At 44.3% G+C, this 5,376-nt stretch overlaps 1 non-coding gene across 1 annotated transcript; it reads left to right on the top strand.

Moving 5' to 3' along the window:
* The first annotated feature begins 5,037 nt into the window (after positions 1–5,037).
* Positions 5,038–5,109, top strand: TRNAP-CGG. The gene has a single exon. It is a non-coding gene; the product is annotated as a tRNA-Pro (tRNA).
* Positions 5,110–5,376: the final 267 nt, after the last annotated feature.

Below are 5,376 nucleotides of genomic sequence, written 5' to 3' on the forward strand. Positions count from 1 at the left end.
AGAGAGGCTGAAGGTGCAGTAAATGGTAAATTAATCCTTCAAGGACAGCTTGGTCTTAATGGCCTCTTCCAGCTAATAACCATAGAATTCTAGAGCTAAAATACACCTTTAAGGTAATTTAGTTCAGTTACCCTAATTTTACACATATATGTAGAGACAGTAATTCATGTCTAGAAGACAAGTATCCATCCCTTGTAAAGCAGTATCTGTGGGAACTCTTCTATGGAATTTCCTCTCTCCTTTGTCCTCTTTCCCCACTCCTGTTCATACATTTACAGAGGAAGAGACTGAAGTCCAGACAGGTGAAGGATTGCTCTGGTTCTGGCTAAGGCAACTTCTCCAATAAAATGAAGGAGGTGGACTAAATAAACAAGACTTGGATTTTTGTAGAGGTGAGAGGTTCAAGAGGTCCATTGCACATATTTTCAGATATTTTTAATGTATTGATCAGCCAGGGCAGCACCTACTGCCCTGGCACCTAATGCATGGAAAGGGGAATGCCCCAATTTTGTAGATAGCAGGTGGTTGCAACAAGCTCTGTTTCTGGCTAAAAACTGCCCTTGCAGTCTGGTCACTGAAAAGGGAAAGGCTCAAGGCCTCATAGGTGAGTCTGGGCAAGGGAAAAAGAAAGGGCTTAGTTTTCCACTGAACAGCTAGATCTTCAAATCTCACTTCAATAAAGAATCTTTACCAAAATGTACTGTATTGCTAGCTCTTTTTCCTCCTTTCGTTTCATCTCCTTTCGTTTCGTCTCCTTTCGTTTCGTCTCCTCTCCTCTCCTCTCCTCTCCTCTCCTCTCCACTCCCCTCCCCTCCCCTCCTCTACCCTCCTCTCCTCTCCCCTCCCCTCCCCTCCTCTCCTCTCCCCTCCCCTCTTTTCCTCTTATTTCCTTTTTCTCTTCCCAGAAGTAAAAAACTACAAAATGATGACAATGATGATGATGATGATAATGATGATGATGAAATTTGGCATAGTGGGAACCAACTGTAGTTCTTACTTCTTGGAGGACTTTGGTTGGTGGCTTGCTTGAGCTTGGGTATTCTGAGTTTCAGAGGGCTAAAGCCAACCCGGCATCTGTACTGAGATGGGCATGAATATGGTGAACCCCTAGGAGGAGAAAGCTACCACGCTGACTCTGTGGCAAATGCGCTTTCAGGCTGGGCAAGATTGGAAGACTCAGTCTTAAAGAAAAGAAGAGAATCTAGATATTCAGGGACTTCTCTGGTGCCAACAGAGTCAAGGGAGTGGAGAATCTTAGCCTGATACCTCTTTTTCTGGAGATGAAGCTTCTACCTATCCCATGGCAAAATCTCCTCAGTAAGAGAAACAGTCTTTACTGCTTATATTTCCCTGGGAAGTTCAGCTGGGTCTGGTTCCTCCACAAACAGGACTAGGCACCACAGAAGTAGTATGGTGCCTTACCGTGTGCCTTACATATGCTTCTCGATGCTTTTCTTTATAGGATTTCCTCATGAAATAATACAAAAGCTTTCTCTTTTTAGAGTTTCTTTTTTTCCTATTTTTTGGGAGAGAAGGTAGTGAAAGGTTTATTTCCCCCACTCCCCACTTTATTTATTCAGTACATGAAACTTTGACTCTATTATATACAGCTTGCCTTTCTTTTTAAGTATATAATAATTTCAACATGTAACTTTCTAAGCAGTTCTGCTCGTCTGATTCTTCTGATCTTTTCTGTGAATGTAAAAAAATGATTCAATGATTTTTTAATTTAAATTATCATATGCCTAGGTTCCTCTCACCTCTCCCAACCCTGAATGAAAAAGAAACAAAACTCTTGTATCAAACATGGCACAGATTTTGCATGTATCCTCATGGGTCACAGATAAGCATATACCCACTCCTTGACTCCATCCAGCAAGTTCACTATAGTACAAATTCTTCATAGTTCTTCAGGGATCACAGAGAAAAGACACAGCTTCTCTTTGATTGCATAGAGAAAAGTGCTGTACATCAAGCCATTTCTCAACCCTCTTAGAATTGTCAAAACAAACTGAATTCTCCCAACATTGTGTCTCTTAAAGCTACAGTCTCTGTAGTCTTAAAGCTATATTCTTTGGATATAGACTTTAAATGTCTATAAACAAGGGCTACACATTATCTCATCCCATATTTACAACAATCTCAGTAGGTATTATCTACATTTTACAGATAAGGAAACTGAGGCCAGGTTCAGTGAGGATATGAAGCTCAGAGTGTAAGACTCGAAGTTCAAGTGTAAGACTCAAAATTGTATTCTCTGACTCTCAAGGCAGAAGTAGGTGTAATAATACATAGTAGCTAACATTAACAGAGCATTTACTATGTACTAGGCACTTTTATTACAATCATTATATCATTTGATGCTCACAAACCCTGGGACCTAGTGCTATTATTAGCACCACTTTTAGGCTGGAGAAACTGAAACAAATGGGGGTTAAGTGACCTGCTCAGGGTCACACTGCTGGTAGGTGTCTGACACCTCAGTCGAGCTCAGATCTTCCTCAAGGCAAGACTCAAAGACTGACTGACACTCTACCTACTGCACTTCTGCCTTGGTTGAAATTGATAGCTTCCTTCCTTCCTTCCTTCCTCTCCAAACATATTAAATTGGCATCCCAGTCAAGCGAAAGCCAGCTTGGGGTTGCCCTGCTTGGGCTCTATAAATGAATTTTTCATTCTCTCCCATAAGGATTAGGGCTGGGAGTTGGGGGGCAGGGTTGTTCAATTTTGTAAAAAGGCATTCTTCTCTCCTGATTCCCTAGGTATAGGAAACACTCTAGTGAAGTTGTTCAACTCTCATATAGGGCTACTGGGCAAAGACTTGTGCCTCCTCGTATAATTAGTATTGGTCAGAAGTGGGGTTAAAACTAGCTTCTCTTGACTCCAAGGCTGACTCTATTTACTATGCCATGCTCCTAAGCAAAATGTTATTATCCCCCTTTTAAAGTGAGGAATCTGAGGTTCTGAGACATAAAATTACGTGCTCACAATCACACGGCTAAAAAGTGAGCCCAGGCCCCTTATGCTACTTTCTACTTTAATCTCTGGGATTTCTACTCTAGGGTTCCACTGTCTTTATTAGTGACTGCCTTTCCTAGCCTGCTATTTCAGAAGTGTCCCAACCACCCTCCACTTCTCTCCCTATTCTCCTTCCATGTTTTCCAGCACTTCCCTAAGCTTATTGCCATTGTGCTCATAACCATTACACTCTTCCCCTCCTTTAATTCTAAGACCATAATCAAATTGCCTCAGCCATTTTTCCAGGAAAGAGTATGTCAGTTTACTTACTATGGCCCTGCTATAACTTTCCCAGCAACTTTCAGTGACAAAGTGTCCCTTCTCTGGCCACCAATACCCTACATTTGTTGTCTTTATTTGTACCTCCAGTACTTAGCACAGTAGTTGGCAAGAAGAGCTTAATGAATGCTTTTTAATGAACTCATCCACTTATTTATTCATTTATTGTAGCATACTGTCTCTCTGATGACAGGAAAAGTAGAGGAAAATTGGAGATGGTGGGATGATGGAAAATTGTTGGCAAGTTGCAAGAGAAGTGTTATGCTGAGCAGACAGAAGGACAAAGAACTAGAAAAAACAGAATAAAAATATGAACTTCTAATTTGATGAGAACCCAGAGAGCCTAGGCTCAGGGCAGGTCTCACTGTCCTGGAGAGATATTAGTGCCAGTTGAGTAAAGGTTCTTTGCCAAAGTACAACAGTTTCATTTTTCCTCCTAGTGGAAGGAAAGTGAGGGAAGGTGTGGGTATAGGATGCGGCAAGTCCAAGAGGGCTCCTGGTTCTCCTGGGGATCTCTTACCTTTCTCAGTCCGATTGGTTTAGGTCAAGAATTGAGAGTTCTCTGAGTTGGGCGATAGAGAGGTGGGTACACAGCACAATGGAATGCCCTTTCCATACCTTTTTTTTTTACCTGTCAAAATTCTACCAATTCTCAGCTTGTGTCATCCCTGACCCTAGGCCTCTCCTGATAGTTTTAGTACACAATGCTCTGTCACCCCCACCCCCACTCCTACATATGTTCTAATCTTTTAACCCTCATATACTATATGCATCTCTTCTCCCCCAACCAGACTGTCAGCCCCATGAGGGTTGTCTTCAAGTCACCTTTGTATGAATCCCTGGTACCGAACAGCCAGGAGCAGCAATGGAAGAAGCCCTCTTCAGGGCCTCACAGTCTCCCACTCTGTCCCTGCCCTCTTTTCTGTCTGTTTCCTAGGCTCTCCTAGTTCCCAGGACCTGAAGAGGGTTGGGAAAAAAGAGGGTACGAGGGAGTCTCACTCACCTAGGGATTAGAGAGCCCGATAATTCTCCTTCATCAAGTCCAGGAAAAGGATCTTTTGTGCTAGGCTAAGTAGTCCCCATTCTTCTGGGAAGAAGTAAATGATCACGTCCTCAAAGGTCAGAGTCATCTGAGGAAACCCGGGCAGTGCTAGGAGCACCAGGGGCTGGACCCCCAGGCCGGGATCCCGGGAAATGGCTAGAATGGAGGAAACAGGACAGAGGTGGCGGGGGTGGGGGGGGTGGGGGTGGGGAGTGGGTAGGGGGCCTTTCATGCGGAGATTCCAGGATAAAGAAAGATAGTTGGGCTGATGCCAGGTACAATCTGGGCGTCCTAGGACGCTAAACAGGGAATGAGGTGAAGAGGTGTGTACCTGGGGGAAGCGAGACCGACCGAGACAGGGGGAGAAAAAGAGAGAGAGAGAGAGAGAGACAGAGAGAGACAGAGAGACAGAGAGACAGAGAGACAGACAGACAGACAGACAGACACACACACACACACGCACACGCACACACACACGGGGCGGAGTTGAGGACCCTTTCCCTCCTTCCAACTTCCCTAAACGCGCTATTTCCTGGGAGGAGCTGTAACCCGGAGTGTGAGCTCTGGGCCAGGCGTCCCCACTTCCAGTTTTCTGTTCTGCAACCTTGTCCTTATCCAAAAACCTCAGAAATTAATTTCCTCAGCACACCCATGCACACACAGCCTCAGAAGTTTCTCTCTAGCAATGTTATTTTGTCGGCTCGTTGGTCTAGGGGTATGATTCTCGCTTCGGGTGCGAGAGGTCCCGGGTTCAAATCCCGGACGAGCCCACTTTTGGTCCTTCATTTTTTTAATAGACTCCAAAGAATCTGGAAATGGGGTGATCATCGCTGTGAGTGCTAGAGAAAGAAGCAGGTGAGTGGGGCGGAAAAGATACTTCTTGAGGACAGACTTGAGTTTAACGGCCTCTGAAGAATGAGTAGAAATATGTGGAAAAAAGAAAGGAATTTGGGTAGGGATGGGAAGCATTCAGCCTTAGCAAAGGTGGGGAGATAGAAACCCAAGCCATCTGCTCAAGGGATACTAAGGGGCAGAGA

The sequence above is a fragment of the Trichosurus vulpecula genome, chromosome 7 (genome assembly GCF_011100635.1).
Source record: "Trichosurus vulpecula isolate mTriVul1 chromosome 7, mTriVul1.pri, whole genome shotgun sequence".
NCBI lineage: Eukaryota > Metazoa > Chordata > Mammalia > Diprotodontia > Phalangeridae > Trichosurus > Trichosurus vulpecula.